At 42.3% G+C, this 20,237-nt stretch overlaps 1 pseudogene; it reads right to left on the bottom strand.

Moving 5' to 3' along the window:
* LOC124086180 (E3 ubiquitin-protein ligase RNF213-like) overlaps positions 1-20,237 on the bottom strand; it is a 79,921-nt pseudogene that overhangs the window by 47,206 nt on the left and 12,478 nt on the right.

Genomic DNA, 20,237 nt, shown 5'->3' on the forward strand with positions numbered 1-20,237 from the left:
AAAAGTGGGAAACAACTAAGATGTGTTACCCCACACCATGGGCCACAGAATCCAAAGGGTGCCATGACCACCTGCATATGCCCTGTGTACATACCAGCTTTGAAGACCTCTTTGGCAGTACTTAATTTCCTTCTGGAATTTCAATTATATATAAGTGGCATGGGTTCTGAAGCCATATTTACCCACTTATATCCATTAGGTATTGTAAAATGAGGAATTTGAAAAGAAAGATCAAAGTTCCAGTCTGCACTACAGACAGAGAAGCATGGGTTTGAAAATACACAATTACCAACCATTATTCCCAACCCCAGGACCCTCCTTCTTCTTCTACCAGGTCCCAGCCCAGACCATGTATTGAGAGAAGAAGGGTCCTGGGGGTTGGGAGGACCCTGTCTTTTCCTTGAGATAAGAGTACTGACCACAGGTAGGCAGAGAAGGGAGAAGTAGGTGGGGCCCTGGAACTTATGCTTTCTGATGTGGCCATTAAGTTGCTATATGGGAACTTACCGAAGCAGTCACATCAAAGTGGAATATCATGGGTATGTTCTAATACTGAGCATTCTAGAAAAACAGGAGGGATCCCAGAATTCAGCCTTCATCCACCTGAGCTTTAATCAACTGAACAATCTTTACAGGCACTTTTTCACTGTTTAACTTTTTTTTTCAGTTTTTTATGCAATCTCTTCATGTAGAGAGATTTCCCTGTAATGTTAAAATGAGGACATTAGATCCCAAGCCTATGGACCAAGAGGAACAGAGTTCAGAAAGATTAGAAGTTACATTTTAGCTAAGAGTAGTGGCCCATGCCTGTAATCCCAGCAGCTTGGATGGCTGAGGCAGGAGGATCACAAGTTCAAGGACAGCCTCAGCAACTTAGTGAGGCCCTAAACAACTTAGTAAAAACATGTCTCAAAACAAAACAAAACAAAAAATTTAAAAAAAAGATGGGGATGTGTCTCAGTGATAAGGAACCCCTGGGATAAATCCCCAGTTTTAAAAAAACCCAGTTAATTCTCTGTGTAAAAGTCAAAATTGATGCAATGAAACATCAGATTAGAGAACAACTCCATCATGAAGCCACAGTCCTCATGCACTCAGCTTCCTGGCATTCCTGAGAGCAGTGGAAATATAATAAAGTAAAAGCAGAGGTGTGTCCCTTGGGGGGAGGGGAGGGCAGATTTTGTTCTGACAGGGCAGAGTGCTGCTCACAGGATGAAGTGAATAGAATGGAAATCACCACCTCTTTCCAAGGACACATGACAGTGACTGAAGGGAGGGTGAAAAGGCACTTTTCTCCTGGAGTCAGGGGAGCTGCACCTCCTCTGCTCATACCAACATGACCCAGAAGAGGTAAAGGGAGTTTACACAAGAAAAAGGTGACCTGCCAAGAAGTCTGTGCAAGGGGAGGAGTAGGGCTCCCAGCAACTGCAACCTGGGTGGAAAGGGGGCCCCTTCTAGGGGAAGCACTGACAGCAGGGAGTCAGAACCTCCTGAGATTTACTTTCCCACCTGCAGAGGGTGTCATCTGAGGTGCCCATTGCTTCAGAGGCAGGGGTCACTGGGAAGACTCAGAGATTACCTGCCCACCCCAGTGCTCTCATTAACATGTCCTGTTCTCTCCAATGCCACAATTCCCACACACATCCAGTCTCTGAACATAGCTGCCACTTACAGAGTCTGTGCTGGGACCTGGTAGTGATGTGCCAGGTAGGCCTGGATGGCATTGAGGGGCACCTGGAAGATGAGGTGGACTTTGTGCTGGCTGAAGGCTGAGGACAGGTAGCAGCACTCCCATGCTGCATCGAAGACTTGTACTAGCTGGTGATCCTCCCAAGGATACTGTGTGCAGTGTGGAAAAGGGCCTTTTCCTGGAAGGCCACCTCATAGCTAAGCTGATCCATGAACAGTAGGCTGTAGACATTTTGCCCCTTGGAAACTGGAGTTGGCAGCAGTGCAAGAGCAGGGCCACCTCCTCAAATGTGGTCCCTGAGGTGCAGAGTAGCACCTCATCAAAAGGGGGCAAGGGCTGTGCAGGGGCCTGTATGTAGATGAGGGTAGCCAACAGCACCTCAGAGTAGCCACATATGACCAGATTACATTGGCCAGCTTGAGGCCCTCAGGGAGAGGCTACTCCACCAGAGGCCTCCCAATCCTGGCCAGATGAGCCAGACAATGGCCCAAGGCCTCCAGGCCCAGGCAGCCAGGCAGAAAGAGACTAATCTTCTCCAGGGCCTGTTCCAAGCCCTCAGCTTGGTCACCAGGCTGATCTCAGCAGATTACAATAGTGGTAATTTTTCTATCACTGTCTTCACGTGGTGTCTGGTGGCCTCATTGAACACCTTGGTGGCCCTTAATGTGTCACTGGGGTGCAGTGGTCTTTGATGAAGATATCATCATGAGGGCAGCTTTGCTGGGACACTTCTTCCTGAGTTTGGTGCTCAGGTGGACCAGCTTCTTGGCTGTGCAGAAGTTGAGGTAGAAGTGCTACCTGCACTTCCTGCACTCCAACTCCTTCTAGTCATCCAAGAAGTGCTCCATCTGCCTTAGAGGGCTTCCAGGAGCTGAGTGACATCCCACTCTCTATCAGCTGGTTTATCAACTCAAAGTGGAAGTCCATGTTGATGGAGATGCCATTCCTGAGGCAGCAGTAGACCTTGGCAGTCCAGGTCCAGAATAGCATATTTCTCTCAGAGTGTAGGTTCAGGAAGGCTTGCACAAGCCACTGCACATGGCAGAAAAACTGGAGGAAACAGGGGCATGGGGCAGATATCACAGTGAGTTACTGAAGAAGGATGTGACAATCTAGGTGGTAACTTTCAGATTAGAACACAGGTTCTAATTCAAGGGGCTGGGGTTTATTCTTCCCACTGGGTCACTAAGAAACATGATCAGCCTAAGGAGTGGGCTCTCATCTTTGGGAAGTGATCAGTGGCAGATAGGAATGTTGACTGTGGGCTGGGCTGTGCTCAGCGGTAGAGCGCTTGCCTCGTATGTGCCAGGCTCTGGCTCTATGCCCAGCAGTGGGGGAAAAAATGTCAATTGTAAAATGCAAATAAATTGTAAGGAAGGAACATATAACACAAGAGAGAGACTACTAGACTACTACATAAACCAACAACCTATTTCAACAATTATTTCAGGATTTTTTTTTTTTATTGGTATTTGGGATTGAGCCCAGTCACTCTACATTGAGCTATGTCCCCAATCCTTTTATTTTGAGACAGGTTCTCACTAAGTTGCTGAGGCTGGCCTCTAACTTGCCATCTTCCTGCCTCTCTCCTGAGTAGCTAGTGTTAGAGGCATGTGCCACCACACCTGGCTTGGTTACTTTAGTTTTGATGAAGAGTGCCCATTAGAATCTTGAGGTGTTTGATTTTGCCAATTTACAGAGTAAATAAAGACATTGGTTCTTCTTCCTAAGAACTATCTACTTGGTCACCTCCTGCTAAATGCAGCTGATTAACCACCAGTGGTGACAGATTCTTCTGATGCTCTTAAGAAGGAGCTTATGCCTCCAGGGCCTGTCCCACCTCAGATGTAGCTCTAGGCAAGGTGCACCATGCATACCCACCAGCTCCACTCTCAGGAGCCACTCTGTCTACCAGAGGCCAACCCCTGCTTCTTCCCCTTTGCAGGCAGAAGGGCAGTGAGCATGCCCAGCCTGACACAACAGGAGCACCTTCTCACCTCATAAAACCTTCCCACTTCCATACTCATGTGGTCTTTCTTGCCAGAAATCAGCATCAGCTTGTTTACGATTTTTCAGATCTTCCAAAGAGTAGAAGCAATCTGGTTCCAGGCCACTGTGACCCCCAGGGAGGATCAGGCACAGGATGGCATGTGGGGAAATCTGGGAGGCACAACATGCTTAGAGGCCATTTTCTGGTGGCTGAAACCATGACTCTGCAGCAAGCCAGTGCACACCACCAACACCACACCAGGAATCTGGATGCCCTGATCTCACAGATGCCTCTGCTGTTCAATGCTGTGGCCAGGGACAGGGACGAGAACTTGATGGACCCATGGCTTTTCTTCACTCTCTTTAGCCACTCCAAGTTCCTGGCAGAATCACTATGTTGGGACAAAAGCAGAGAATATGGGCCTGGGTTTGTATGACTGTCTTCCTCAATTGCTGGGCAAACTCCACCCACCCTCCTCCAGGGCCCCAGTTGTAGCTGCTCACCCAGTTTCTGCAGCTATCTCAGGTGCCTCTACCTTGTTCCTCAGGACCTTGGCCACTCAGTGTGGCTATGCTGGTATCCCATTCTTACTTAACACTTAGAGTGCATGTGACCTGCACTTATGGATGATTGGATGCATGGCAAAAGGCTGCACTCCCAGATGGGATGCCTCCATCCTGCTGAGTTCCCAGACCACAGGCCTTCTGAGAAGAAATGCTTGACTGAACAAGAGCCCTAAGTTCTTAATGTCTTGCCATGTTCTCTGAGAATGACCAGAAGAACTTAGGAAAAAGTGGAACAGAATGTGAGCTTCCAGCAGAAAAACTGCAAACTGCAAACACTTTCCATTTCCCCACCATCCAACCACATGCAGGACCAACCATCCTAAGGTCAGTGCAGGACATCTCTAGACATCTCTGCTCATTGGGCAAGTTATGTGGTGTAAGTTAACTCAGACCCTGGTATAGGCAGTTTACTTGAATGTTTATTTTTCTGTTAAAAAATAATCAATATCAATTGTGAAAAGTATTCAAAAATAACAAGATGAAAGGACAATTACTATTGTTCAGAGAAAATCACTGCACAGCCTTTCACACACATCCTACCATGCTCTTTCTACCCTTGTCCTGTAGAGTAGAGACTGCACTTTACATGCAGTTGTGTAGCTCCCTTCCAAACCAAGACAAAGAAAGCAATTCCATACATTTAAAAAAGCTGATTTTAAGCATCAGTTTAAATGGCTGCCTACATGCCTCTATGCCTGTGTGTCCTCAAAGCACAGTCACTTCCCAGGGCTGCAAGACCTTGGAACCAGGAAAAAAATCTCACCAGCTTACTGGGCAGATAAGGGTCATTTTGCAGAGCCTTCCAGAGTTCTGTCAGCAGTTCCATGGACTCGATGAAGCCTGCCTTCTTGTCTGGCTTAAACAGCAGAGACATGTTGCCCTGCACAGCATCATGGAAGCAGGCCACCCAGTCCACATCAATGCTGTTCTCTCTGGCTGAAATGAAGGTCAGATCCACAAATACCTGGAGTTTGGTGATGCCTGGGGCAGAGAGGGGGTAAGCACAGGACCACTCCACAATGCTGGACAACTCACACCTGGTCACAGCCCCTAGTGAGACCATCAATAAACACTAAGTAAACATCTAGGGCCTGCTCCACTTCCTGATTTAAGTTAGGACTCCAGCAAACCTTTTCTTTTGCAGGATGACACCACTGACCAACATCTAACTTTTACCAAACAATGTTCTAGGCACTGTACTAGGGTTGCATGGACCTTATTTCCTTTAATCCACAAATATCATCGCTTAAACCAAAACAGGCTTACTTGGTTAATAATATTCTGAAAATTATTTAAAAAACTCAGGTAATTTTCCTAGGGTTAATTATTAATCGAATAATGTACATCAAAAGAGACTCAGGAGTACAAGGTGGAAGAAGCACAACTTTGGGTGAGAGCTAGAGCCACTGCAGTCTCAGTGCCAGCAGGAGGTGGCCCTCCAGGCCTCTCTAGTGTGTGAGTGCTGCCTCTGCTCCTTTTTGGACTTTCTTTCTACCTCTCTTCCCTTGCTCTATCTAATCCACACAACCTCTTAGGCTGCCCAGCCCTAGGCTGGGAGAGAAATGTATAACTTTTGCAAGCATACTGCAGCAACACCCCTTTGTGGGCAAGAGCTTAACTAGGCCTCTGGCAGAATGAGCTAGAAATAGCAAAAGGAGTCAGCATGGTTATGAAAACAATGCTGGCATCCATAAATGGAGAAAGCAGCAAAGGAAACAGTTTTAACCAGAACCCTGAAAAGTGGCCCTGATGAAAACTCCACTGCCAGCCTGGAAGCAGACACTAACCTCCAACTAACCCATACACGTGATTGAGGAGGGAACCACACATCAGAAAGAGCACTAATCACTAGGAAATATAAAGAACTCAAAAAGCTAGACACCAAAAAAAAAAAAAAAAAAAAAAAAAAAGAATAACCCAATCAATAAATGGGATAAGGACCTGAAGAGATATTTCCCTGAAGATTATATACAATCAACCAACAAATATATGAAAAAAGTTCATCATCTCTAGCAATTAGAGAAATGAAAATCAAAAAAAAAAAAAAAAAAAAAAAAAAAAAAACTCTAAGATTCCATCTCACTCCAGTCAGAATGGCAACTATTATGAATACAAACAACAATAAATGTTGGCAAAGATGTGGGGAAAATGTACACTCAGAAACTGCTGGTGGGACTGCAAATTGGAGCAGCCAATATGGAAGGCAGTATGGAGATTTCTTAGAAAATTTGGAATGGTACCTCCATTTGACTCAGCTATCCCTCTCCTTAGTCTATACCAAAAAGTCTTAAAAACACATACTACAGGGATAAAGCCATATCTATGTTTATTGCAGCACAACTCATAATAGCTAAATTGTGAAACCAATCTAGATGCCCTTCAATAGATGAATGGATAAAAACACATGTGGCATATTTACACAGTGCAATACTACATAGCAATAAAAGAGAATAAAATCCTGGCATTTGGGTGAATGGATGGAGTTAGAGAAGATAATGCTAAGTGAAATTAGCCAATCCCCCCAAAAATAATGCTGGATATTTTCTTTGATATAAGAAGGCTGATTCATAGTGGGATAGGTAGAGGGAGCATGGGAGGAATAGAAGTACTCTAGATAGGAAAGAGGGGTGGGAGGGGAAGGAAGTGAGCATTGAGTAATTAATGATGGATGAACGTGATGATAATTATTATCCAAGGTACATGTATGAAGACATGAATTGGTGTGAATATATTATGTATAGAACCAGAGATATGAAAAATTGTGTTCTATATGTATAATAAGAATTGTGATGTATTCTGCTGTCATGTATTTAAAAATAAAAGCAATGAAAAATTGGACATAAAAATCACTGAGGTTATGCTCATAAAGAAAAGAATTAATCCCTCCTCCCCTCTACCCTGCTGTAGGATCATTCATCAGTTTTCATGATAAAGAACAGACTGTAAGCTCTTGTGTGGAGAGGACAGTTTGAAAATACACATACATTCCACTCCATCCAAAATTCCACTTAGAAATTGTTCAACTCTAAGTGGATCAAAGACTTAGGCACCAGAACAGAGACCTTGCACCTAATATAAGAAAAAATAGGGCCAAACCTTCACCATGTTGACCTAGGATCTGATTTTTTAATAAGACTCCTAAAGCCCAAGAAATGATATCAAGAACCAATAAGTGGAATGGATTATAGTTAAAAAGATTCTTCTCAGCAAAGTAAACAATTAATAATATGAAGAGATAGCCTATAGCTTGGGAGAAAATTTTTACCACATTCACCTCTGAAAAAGCATTAATCTCTAGGATATATAAAGAACTCAAAAACTTCACACACACACACACACACACACACACACAACACACACACAAAATAATCCAATCAATAAATGGGCTAAGGAAATGAACAGAAACTTCACAGAAGGAGAAATACAATTGATCAAAAATATATGAAAAGGTGTTCAACATCTCTAGCAATTAGAGAAATATAAATCAAAATTACTTTAAGATTTCATCTCACTCCCTAAGAATGGCAATCATCAAGAATACAGGCAACAGTAAATGTTGGAAAGAATGTTGTGAAAAAGGTACACTCATACATTGCTGATGGGACTGCAAATTGGTGTAACCACTATGGAAATCAGTATGGATATTCCTCAGAAAACTGGGAATGGAACTACCATATAACCCAGCTATCCCACTCCTTGGTTTATACCCAAAGGACTTAAAATCAGCATACTATATGATGCAGCCACATCAATGTCTATAGCAACTCAATTCACAATAGCTAGACTATAGAACCAACCTAGGTGTCCCTCAATAGATGAATGGATAAAGAAAATATACTCATAGTATATTACTCAGCTTTAAACAAAAATGAAATTATGACATTGCCAGTAAATGTTTGGAGTTGGGGAATACCTTGCTAAGCTAAAAAAAGCCAATCTCATAAAACCAAATGCCAAATGTTTTCTTTATTATGTGGCTGATAATTCACAGTAATGTAGGGATTGAGGGGGTTGGGGACATTAGGGAAGAATAGGGTTACCTTAGATTAGGTAGAGAGAAGTGATGGGATTGGAAAGGGAGGGAAGGGATAGTAGAATGAAACAGACATTATTACTGTATGTATATATGTAACTATATGACCAATATGATTCTGCAACATGTATATTCAGAAAAATGAAATTATATCCCATATATATATATATGATATATCAAAGTGCATAAATGCCTTCTAGTATCATGTATAACTAATTAAAACAGATTTAAAAAAAGATCATAACCAGTAGGAATGATGAGAGTAGAATAGGAACCTGATAGTTATGCTAGCTGGAAAGTGGAAAGATGGCCACACCAGTGGCAAACAACACTTGGGGCCTGAGAACACAGACTCTGAGGCCATAGCAGAGTGAGCTCAGCCAGGCCTAGCACACAAGAGCACTAGCTGCTGGGGTCACCCTAGGCTTGGAGGCAGAGAGGCAATAGGAAGTGGGACGAAAGTCTGTTTAAGAAGCAGTTGGTGAGAGTCCACCTCCACCATGGAGGCAGAAGAGGGCTGCCCTCCACGTGGCAAGGGGCAGGAAGGATCACCTACAGGGCTTTCAGGCCTGGAGGATACTTCTAGACAGACACCTATCTTGGGCAGCTACAGAGGAGAGGGAATATTCAATCTAAAGACCAAGAGGACACAGCCACCAGGACAGGAAAGCAGGAGTAAAAGTGGGGGCCCACCCTCCTCTTTCCCCTCTTGACTCCAGAAACCTGGCAGCAGGCAGAGGCTGCAAATGTGACCAACCCATAAGAGAAGCATTTAAGGACCAGGTCAATTCAAGGGCAGCCACAGAGCACCATGGACCTTGTCCCAGAAGCACTCAGTCTGTCAATTCACTTGTGGGGACTATCTTCATAGACACAGATAAACAAAAATCTCCAACCAGAATAGGAAAAGCTTTAAAATGGGAAACAGATACAAAAACCCCAACAGGGCTGGTGTCTCAGTGGCAGAGTGCTTACCTGGCAAAGGCAAAAGCCAAGGCTTGGGCTGGGATTGTAGCTCACTGGTAGAGTGCTGGCCTAGCACATGTGAGACACTGGATTTGATCCTCAGCCCCATGTAAAAATAAACAAAATAAATATATTGTGTCCATGTATAACTAAAAACATATTTAAAGGGAAAAAAAAAGAAAAGGAAAGGAAAGCATAGGTTCCATCCACAACATACAAAAAAGAAAAGAAAGAAAGAAAGAAAAAAACAAGCCAACAGGATGAAATGGGAAACTATGCAAGGAAAAGAAACAAGAAAACCTTTAAAAATACCAATAATCTCTGAAAGAAAACATACTGTAATCACAAACCATGAGAACAGCATAGTATATAAACAAATCTTCAAGGAAAATGGGAGTGCCTTTAAATTTACTATATGTGAGAGCTGAAATGAAAACTTCAATGCCAAGTCTGCAGGAGGAGGTTGAGAAGGCTCAGGAAGTGAAGCCCTAACAGGAGAGATGTTACAGGAATCAGGAAACCATGCCAGGAGGCCCAGAATCTGCTGATGTGAATCCTGTAAGAGGGAAACACAATGAACCAATTCAGAAGAACACCCAAGAGCTCTAAGACTAGATCTTCAGCTGAGAAAGATCTGCCAGTGCCCAGTCCTGGAGGCAGAAAAGAGATCAACAGCCCTGCACAGTTTTATGACAACTTCAGGACACCAGGGCCAGACAGCTCTCAAGAGCATCCACAGAAAGACAATAAGCCCCATACAGAGGAGCTTGTGAAGTATTGAAGCTGCATCTGATCCTAATGCAGCACTCAGGCAGTGCATTGAAGTGGGTACTACAGCAGGGGCACAGTTCTGTATCTGGCATTCTGTGCCCCTGTCCCAGCAAGTAGCAGATGCTATCCTCTGTCAACGAGGAGTCAAGCACAGGCCAGAATGCAGAACTTGCCCTACCAGACCAGAGGCCAAAGCAATGCTCCCAAGGTAAGGGGAGGTTGAGGACCACTTCCCCTCCAGGGAAGATGAGCCCCCTGTCCTGGGAGACCCTTCAAACACATCCACTCAGACAGTTGAAAAAGGAAATAACAAGACAAGAAATGCAATTCCACCAGCTAAAGAAACTGTGTGCCATGACCATGGAATAGCCATGGTCCACCACATGGCACACCTATGAATCCTGTGTTCATCCAACGGTGAAGGCTGACCCTGAAGAATGTGCCAGTAACTAGGGACACCACTGGAAGTGACAGGGCATCAAGCAGCTTAGCGTGCTGGGCACAGACTGGAGTGAAATCTACATCTCCCCCCATGGAAATCCAGCAAAGGACCCTGACACTAGGAAATCAGGGACATTGACATGTGTGGAGTCACACCAACAAGAACATACTAGGTGAAGCTGCTTCCTCAAGAAAAGCATTGAAAACCTGGCTAATAATGTTTCTTACAAGCTTCTTTCTACAAAATAAGGCCCCACTATTTGCAGCCCACTTCCATTCCCACAAAAACTCGCAAAGGTGACCAGTACGACTGCTAGAGCAGTGCCGTGGATGAGGTGCTTTACCTTCCCACACAGCCTTAGGAGGCTATCCACCTGTCTCTTCTCTCTTAAGAAATATGAGTTCACCCCTCCTCCAGTCCAGTGTCTCTTCCATGTCACATTTTTTTCTCTTGGAGTGAAAAACTTTTTCTCTCTGGAAAATGATGACAAAGTCAGCCAAAGGAAAACAAATATTGTGGTACCCCTTTCTCTCCCTGAGAGTGCCCCACAGTCACCACCAAAAGGACAGGAGACCGCCACTCAGTGGCCTGGATGAGGAATGCCAGCACATACGTGAACATGGCCATCTTATCAGCCTGGCCTCAGCTCACCTAACTGCCTCAGGTCCAGAAACTAACTTTCATGCTTCAGGATCAGCTCCAACCTTCCAACCAATATGGACTCCAGGACATCAATAGCAACCTTCCTAAAGACAGAGCACAGCATCCATCACCTTTTTGGCATCCTCTGTGATCTTGGGTGACAGCTTCTCACCCGTCCCTGATCAGATGAGGAGAACACTGTGCCCATGGGCCTTCTAACTCCTTGCTGCAAGAATCTCACACCCAGTCCCATGCCCATACAGGATCAGACCTCTGGTGTTTCCAGATATCTGACATCTCACTCAGCTGTGACTGTACCTGTGAGGTTAAAGTTTTACAATAGTGCATCTCCTGACTGGGAGGAGGAGACTCCTAATTGCCAAAGTCAGCCAAGAGAACAACAGTGCTCAAGATTAAAGACCTGAACCCATGCTCCACTGACCATATTTCTTGGACTACACATGATCTCTTTTGAAATTCACCTGTCTTGAGAATCCCTGCAGTAGTACAAAATAAACTGCAACAGGACAAGCTCACACATCAGAGACCATTCCAAGAGTGCAGCAAACATCTGCACAGCACCCAGGAAGGAGACAGATCTATGCTGCAGCTTCACATTCTACCTATATTGTCTGTGGGTCAAAACCTGGAATGTGAGGTTTTGAATCAACTTTGAGGGCAACATTTTAAAATGTGCTTAGTTTAAATGCCAGACTAATTATCTCACAGTAATATGAGGCTCGTATATTATAATGAGAATATCAAGTTTACTATTAAAAGCAAAGATAACAGGGCCTAGGGTGCAGCTTGGTGGTAGGGTGCTAGGCTAGCAGGCATGAGACCCTGAGACCCTGATTCAGTCACCAGAATCACACACACACACACACACACACACACACACACACAGATTTTCATTCATAATTACAGAAACATGGAGGCAGCTGAGATGATCTTTACTGGGAGAATAAAAGAAGTTTTACTCAGTGATAAAAAGAACAGAGTGAGGGGAGGGGGACTGGTGGTGGGGAGATTGGTGTCAGGGGTTATGGCTCCCTGGTAGAGTACTTGCCTAGAATGTGTGAGGCATTGGTTCAATACTCAGCACCTCAGAAAAATACAATAAAGTTATTGTGTCCACATACAACTTAAAAATAGATGTTAAAAAAAGGGAATGGAGTCATGAAGCCAGGAAAACATAAGGAGTAGCCTTAAATGCATACTGCTGAGTATATGTAGTGTGGACTTTAAAAGTATACTCTTCCCCAGCAAGCTGCTATGGCCACTGCAGACAGCAGCCACCTTCAGACCACAAGCTACTCTTGCCTCTCTCCTGGTGTAGAAAGGTGCAGTTGGTTTGGCTGAGACAATCATCAGCCCTGGGTTTTTATTGCCACAACCAGTGCTTTCCCACTACAGGAACTGAATCTGAATCTAGCAATTTATACATAAACCAGCACGACCATTTCCAGGGAAATGAATAACACTTGGGAAAGAGATGGCGGAAGACTCACTTCATGTTTTGTTAGTTATCAGTATTGGTCTTACAATGTGACAGATGGACTTCACAGCGGGGTAAGCTGGGTTTGGATTTGAGTTCTAAACACTTGTTATCTTTGCGATAGTAAGTCTCAACACCCTTGGTAAGCAACTTGCCCTGGCACTTCCAGTCCTTCATCTGGAAATCAAAGGACTTGGAGAATTTCAGAGGGGCTGTTTCAAGTGGGTCTCCCCAGGAAGATATGTCGAGCAGGCATTCAGCAGATGGTGGCTCTGCTGTTAAATGTTCTTTATTACATGTGATGCTTAGCACCTGCCTGAGTACCTCTGCCCATACCTGAGCACATGAAGGCTGAAGATCAGGTCAATCAACTTGCCCTGTTTTGATGCCTGAGAAAGGATAGCAACACCAACTAGCCCTACACTAATTGTACAACTTGAAGAGCTGCTTCACATCTGGCCCCATTAGCAGGTGTTAAAGAATCTCATCCATGCTTGCCATGGCCTCTCTGCTGTTCCTGGGCCAGGAGTTTGGGATCACAGCAGACACAAGTCTGCCAAATATCTGAAACTCATGACAAGAGACTCCCTCCAGAACACTAATATGAGACTAAAAGAAAATGAATTAAAAAGAATGAATTTAAAATATTTTATTGATTTTTTTTTTTTTTGTGTGTGTGTGTGTTTGTGGTGCTGGGGATGGAATCCAGGGCTTTGTGCATGTAAGGAAAGTACTCTACAACTGAGCTATATTCCCAGCCCTGGATGTTGTAAATATGCTTATTTAATTTATTTATTTTTATGTGTTACTGAGACTTGAACCCAGCGCCTTGCATGTGCTCTACTGCTGAGCCACAACACCAGCCCCCCCGGGATTTGTTTTTAAATGACACAATTTAGTACCCAATAGCATTTTACTTTATTTTTTTTTAATTTTTATTGTTGGTTGTTCAAAACATTATATAGTTCTTGATATATCATATTTCTTTTTTTTTTTTTTTAACAAAAGAGCAGGAATTTTATTAAAACGGGAAATGAAAGAAGCACTCAGAACCCCTGGTGCAGTGTACCTAGAAGGGGCTAGAATTCTCTTTAAAAAATAAAATGAATGCCCTTTAAGTCTTACAGCATTCCTCTATCTGTCTATCAATGGATCTATTTATTTATTTTAGTACCAGGGATTGAACCCTGCAGTACTTAACCACTGAGCCACATCCCCAGCCCTTTTTATTTTTTATTTGGATATAGGGTCTCACTAAGTTGCTGAGGATGGCTTTCAACGTGCCATCCACTTGCTTCAGCCTCCAGAGCCGCTGGGATTACAAGTGGGTACCACCAGGCCCGGCAGGCATTCCTTCTCTTAAAAGCACCTAAGGAGAAGTTGATAAGCTCCTTTTGATTACTTCTTTTTTTTTTAATTTTTTATTGTGCGTTGTTCAAAACATTACAAATTTCTTGACATATCATATTCCACACTTTGAATCAAGTGGGTTATGAACGCCCACTTTCACCCCATACACAGATTGCAGATTCACATCAGTTACACATCCATTGATTTACACATTGCCAAACTAGTGTCTGTGTGTTCTGCTGCCTTTCCTATCCTCTACTATCCCCCCTCCCATCCTCTCCCCTCCCCTCTTCTCTCTCTACCCCCTCTACTGTCATTCATTTCTCCCCCTTGTATTATTTTTCCCTTTCCCCTCACTTCCTCTTGTATGTACTTTTGTATAACCCTGAGGGTCTCCTTTCATTTCCATGCAATTTCCCTTCTCTCTCACTTTCCGTCCCACCTCTCATCCCTGTTTAGTGTTAATCTTCTTCTCATGCTCTTCGACCCTACTCTGTTCTTAGTTACTCTCCTTATATCAAAGAAGACATTTGGCATTTGTTTTTTTAGGGATTGGCTAGCTTCACTTAGCAGAATCAGCTCTAATGCCATCCATTTCCCTGTAAATTCTATGATTTTGTCATTTTTTAATGCAGAGTAATACTCCATTGTGTATAAATGCCACTTTTTTTTTTTGATCCATTCGTCTATTGAAGGGCATCTAGGTTGGTTCCAGAGTCTTGCTATTGTGAATTGTGCTGCTATGAACATCCATGTAGCAGTGTCCCTGTAGCATGCTCTTTTTAGGTCTTTAGGGAATAGACCAAGAAGGGTAATAGCTGGGTCAAATGGAGGTTCCATTCCCAGCTTTCCAAGAAATCTCCATACTGCTTTCCAAATTGGCTGAATCAATTTGCAGTCCCACCAGCAATGTACAAGTGTACACTTTTCCCCACATCCTCACCAGCACTTGTTGTTGTTTGACTTCATAATGGATTCAAATCTTACTGGAGTGTGATGGTATCTTAGGGTGGTTTTGATTTGCGTTTCTCTGACTGCTAGAGATGGTGAGCATTTTTTCATGTACTTGTTGATTGATTGTATGTCCTCCTCTGAGAAGTGTCTGTTCAGGTCCTTGGCCCATTTGTTGATGGAGTTGTTTGTTATCTTATTGTCTAATTTTTTGAGTTCTTTGTATACTCTGGATATTAGGGCTCTATCTGAAGTGTGAGGAGTAAGATTTGTTCCCAGGGTGTAGGCTCTCTATTTATCTCTCTTGTTGTTTCTTTTGCTGAGAAAAAACTTTTTAGTTTGAATAATTCCCATTTGTTGATTCTACTTATTAACTTTTGTGCTATGGGAGTCCTATTGAGGAAATTGGAGACCAACCCCACAGTATGTAAATCGTAGCCAACTTTTTCTTCTTTCAGATGGCGCGTCTCTGATTTGATATCAAGCTACTTGATCCATTTTGAATTAACTTTTGTGCATGGTGAGAGAAAGGGATTCAGTTTCATTTTGTTGCATCTGGATTTCCAGTTTTCCCAGCACCATTTGTTGAAGATGCTATCCTTCCTCCATTGCATGCTTTTAGCCCCTTTATCAAATATAAGATAGTTGTAGTTTTGTGGATTGGTTTCTGTGTCCTATATTCTGTACCATTGGTCCACCCACCTGTTTTGGTACCAGTACCTTGCTCTTTTTGTTACTATTGCTCTGTAGTATAGTTTGAAGTCTGGTATCTCTATAACGCCTCATTCACACTTCCTGCTTAGCATTGTTTTTGCTATTCTGGGTCGTTTATTTTTCCATATGAATTTCATGATTGCTTTTCTATTTCTACAAGAAATGCCCTTGGGATTTTGATTGGCATTGCATTAAACCTATAGAGAACTTTTGGTAATATTGCCATTTTGATGATGTTAGTTCTGCCTATCCATGAACAGGGTATATTTTTCCATCTTCTAAGATCTTCTTCTATTTCTCTCTTTAGGGTTCTGTAGTTTTCATTGTATAAGTCTTTCACCTCTTTTGTTAGGTTGATTCCCAAGTATTTTATTTTTTTTGAAGATATTGTGAATGGAGTGGTTGTCCTCATTTCCATTTCAGAAGATTTGTCGCTGATATACAGGAATGCCTTTGATTTATGCGTGTTGATTTTATATGCTGCCACTTTGCTGAATTCATTTATTAGCTCTAATAGTTTCTTTGTAGACCCTTTTGGGTCTGCTAGGAATAGAATCATGTCATCTGCAAATCGTGATAATTTAAGTTCTTCTTTTCCTATTTTGATGCCTTTAATTTCTTTTGTCTGTCTAATTGCTCTGGCCAGTGTTTTGAGAACTATGTTGAACAGAAGTGGTGCGAGAGGTCATCTCTGTCTTGTTCCAGATTTTAGAGGGAATGCCTTCAATTTTTCTCCACTCAGAATGATGCTGGCCTGAGGCTTAGCATAGATTGTTTTTACAATATTGAGGTATGTTCCTGTTATCCCTAGTTTTTCTAGAGTTTTGAACATAAATGGATGCTGTGCTTTGTCAAATGCTTTTGCTGCATGTATCGAGATGATCATATGGTTCTTATTTTTAAGTCTATTGATGTAGTGAATAACATTTATTGATTTTCGTATATTGAACCAGCCTTACATCCCAGGGATGAATCCTACTTGATCATGGTGCACAATTTTTGATATGTTTTTGTATCCAATTTGCCAGAATTTTATTGATGATTTTTGCATCTAGATTCATTAGAGATATTGGTCTGTAGTTTTCTTTCTTTGAAGTGTCTTTGGTTTCAGAATCAGGGTGATGTTGGCCTCGTAGAATGAATTTGGAAGTTCTCCCTCTTTTTCTATTTCCTGAAATAGCTTGAAAAGTATTGGTATTAATTCCTCTTTAAAGGTTTTGTAAAACTCTGCTGTATACCCATCCGGTCCTGGGCTTTTCTTAGTTGGTAGTCTTTTGATGATTTCTTTTATTTCCTCAATTGATATTGGTCTGTTTAGGTTGTCTATATCCTCCTGACTCAATCTGGGCAGATCATATGACTTAAGAAATTTATCGATGCCTTCACTACCTTCTATTTTATTGGAGTATAAGTATTCAATATAATTTCTAATTATCTTCTGTATTTCTGAAGTGTCTGTTGTGATATTGCCTTTTTCATCCCATATGCTAGTAATTTGAGTTCTCTCTCTTCTTCTCTCCATTAGCATGGCTAAGGGACTGTTAATTTTATTTATTTTTTCAAAGAACCAACTTTTAGTTTTGTAAATTTTTTCAATTGTTTCTTTTGCTTTGATTTCATTAATTTCAGTTCTGATTTTAATTATTTCTTGACTTCTACTTCTTTGGCTGTTGTTTTGCTCTTCTTTTTCTAGGATTTTGAGATGAAGTATGAGACCATTTATTTTATTTTTTTTTTTAAGGAATGAACTTGAAGGAATGAATTTTCCTCTTAGAACTGCTTTCAATGTGTCCCATAGATTCTGATATGTTGTGTCTGTTTTCATTTATCTCTAAGAATTTTTTAAATTTCCTCCTTGATGTCTTCTATAACCCATTGATCATTCAGTAACCTATTGTTCATTCTCCAAGTGATGAATGATTTTCTTTCCTTCTTTTATCATTGATTTTTAGTTTCATTCCATTATGATCAGATAAGATGCATGGTATTATCTCTACTCCTTTATATTGTCTAAGAGTTGCCCTGTGACATAATATATGATCTATTTTTGAGAAGTATCCATATGCTGCTGAGAAAAAAGTGTAACTTCTTGATGTTGTGTGGTATATTCTATATATGTCAATTAAGTCTAGGTTATGAATTGTGTTATTGAGTTCTATAGTTTCCTTATTCAACTTTTGTTTGGAAGATCTGTCCAGTGGTGAGAGAGGTGAGTTGATGTTTCCCATGATTATTGTATGGTGGTCTATTGGACTCTTGAACTTGAGAAGAGTTTTTTTGATGAACATAGCTGCACCATTGTTAGGGGCATATATATTTATGATTGTTATGTCTTGTTGGTGCATGGTTCCCTTGAGCAGTATGTAGTGTCCCGCTTTATCCCTTTTGATTAACTTTGGCTTGAAATCTATTTTATTTGATATGAGTATGGACACTCCTGCTTGTTTCCGAAGCCCATATGAGTGATATGATTTTTCTCAACCTTTCACCTTCAGTCTATGTATGTCTTTTCATATAAAATGCATCTCCTGTAGGCAGCATATTGTTGGGTCTTGTTTTGTAATGCATTCTATAAGTCTGTGTCTCTTAATTGGTGAGATTAAACAATTAACATTTAGGGTTATTATTGAGATATGGGTTGTTCTTCCAGCCATATTTGTTTATTTATATTACTAAACATGGTTTGTTTTCCTCTTTGATTATTTTCACCCCATTTACTGTCCTACCTCCCACTGTTGGTTTTTATTGTTATTTTCCATTTCCTCTTCCTGTAATGTTTTGCTGAGGATGTTTTGAAGGGATGGTTTTCTAGCTGCAAATTCTTTTAACTTTTGTTTATTGTGGAAGGTTTTAATTTCATCTTCATCCTGAAGCTTAATTTCGCTGGATACACAATTCTTGGTTGGAACCCATTTTCTTTCAGTGTTTGAAATATGTTATTCCAGGATCTTGTAGCTTTCAGAGTCTGTGTTGAAAGATCAGCTGTTATCCTGATTGGTTTACCCCTAAATGTAATCTGCTTCCTTTCTCTTGCAGCTTTTAAAATTCTCTCCTTATTCTGTAAGTTGGGCATGTTCATTATAATGTGTCTAGGTGTGGATCTCTTATGATTTTGCACATTTGGCATCCTGTAGGCTTCTAGGATTTGGGATTCTGTCTCGTTCTTTAAGTCTGGGAAGTTTTCTCCTATTATTTCATTAAATAGATTGCTCATTCATTTGGTTTGGACCTCTATACCTTCCTGTATCCCAAAGACTTAAGTTTGGTCTCTTTATGTTATACCATATTTCTTGGATGTTCTGCTCATGGTTTCTTAACAGTTTTGCTGAGCTGTCTATGTTCTTTTCAAGTTGAAATACTTTGTCTTCATTGTCTGATGTTCTATCTTCTAAGTGTTCTACTCTGCTGGTAGTGTTCTCAATTGAGTTTTTAAGTTGGTTTATTGCTTCCTGCATTTCTAGGATTTCTGTTTGTTTGTTTTTTATAACCACTATTTCCCTGTATAGTTGATCTTTTGCTTCCTGGGTTTGTTTATGTAATTCATTTTTGAATTGATCTTTCATTGTCTGAGTTTGCTATCTAATGTCTTCCTTGAGATATCAGATCATCTGAAGCATGTGTGTCCTTAATTGTCTATCTAACATTCCATCTGCTGCAGCTATTACCTCTCCTAAAGTTGAGTTGACCTGCATTGCTTGTGGTCCTTTCTGTCCTTGTGTTTTCATACTGCTCACATTTCTTTCTGCTTAGTGAAACTGTTGTGTTTTTGAAATTTTCCCTCTATATATTTATATTGCTCTTGTATAGTTGAAAAGTCTCCCTTGCAGGGGCCGGCGGTGGCTGTGCTCCTCCTCCAAATGGGGTGATCTGTCTACCACGCTGAGGGGCTGCTGGGCCTGTTCTGCCAGTTGGTCACAGGTCTGCCTACTTTGCAGGTGCAGGTGGCGGCTCTGTTCTGCCCCTCCTCCAATTGGTGTGACATGTCTACCATGCCCGCGGACCGTTGAGCCTGTTCTGCCAGTGGGTCACAGGTCTGCCTACCTTGCGGGCACGGGCGGCGGCTCTGCTCTGCCCATACTCCAATTGGGGTGATGTGACTACTGCCCCGGTGGGCCACTGGGCCTGTTCCAGGTGTGGGTGAAGGCTCTGCTCTGCCCCTACTCCAATTGGGGTGATGTGTGTACCACACCAGCAGGCTGCTGGGCCTGATCCAACTGTTGGTCGCAGGTCTGCCTACCTTGCAGGCGCTGGAAGTGGCTCTTCTCTGCCCCTCCTACCATACCTGTGGACCACTGGGCCTGTTTTGCCGGTAGGTCACAGGTCTGCCTACCTTGCGGGGGTGGGTGGTGGCTCTGCTCTGCCCCTATTCCAATTGGGGTGTCGTGACTACTGCGCCGGCAGGCCGCTGGGCCTGTTCTGGGCACGGGTGGTGGCTCTGCTTTGCCCCTCTGGATTGATGACAAAGTGAGAGAGACTTGGGTGTTTGTGACTCACTTTGTTTACCAGGAGACCAACTGTTTCTGTCGCCGCTGGTATTGATGAAGTTCTCTCCTCCACCACTTTCTGATGACATCAGATCTCTGCCATGTTGGTATCCTATGCAAATGGCAGCATTTTGTTCCCT

The sequence above is a fragment of the Marmota monax genome, unplaced genomic scaffold (genome assembly GCF_021218885.2).
Source record: "Marmota monax isolate L192 unplaced genomic scaffold, Marmota_monax_Labrador192_F-V1.1 WCK01_AAM20220418_F8-fsc00334, whole genome shotgun sequence".
NCBI classification, from domain to species: domain Eukaryota; kingdom Metazoa; phylum Chordata; class Mammalia; order Rodentia; family Sciuridae; genus Marmota; species Marmota monax.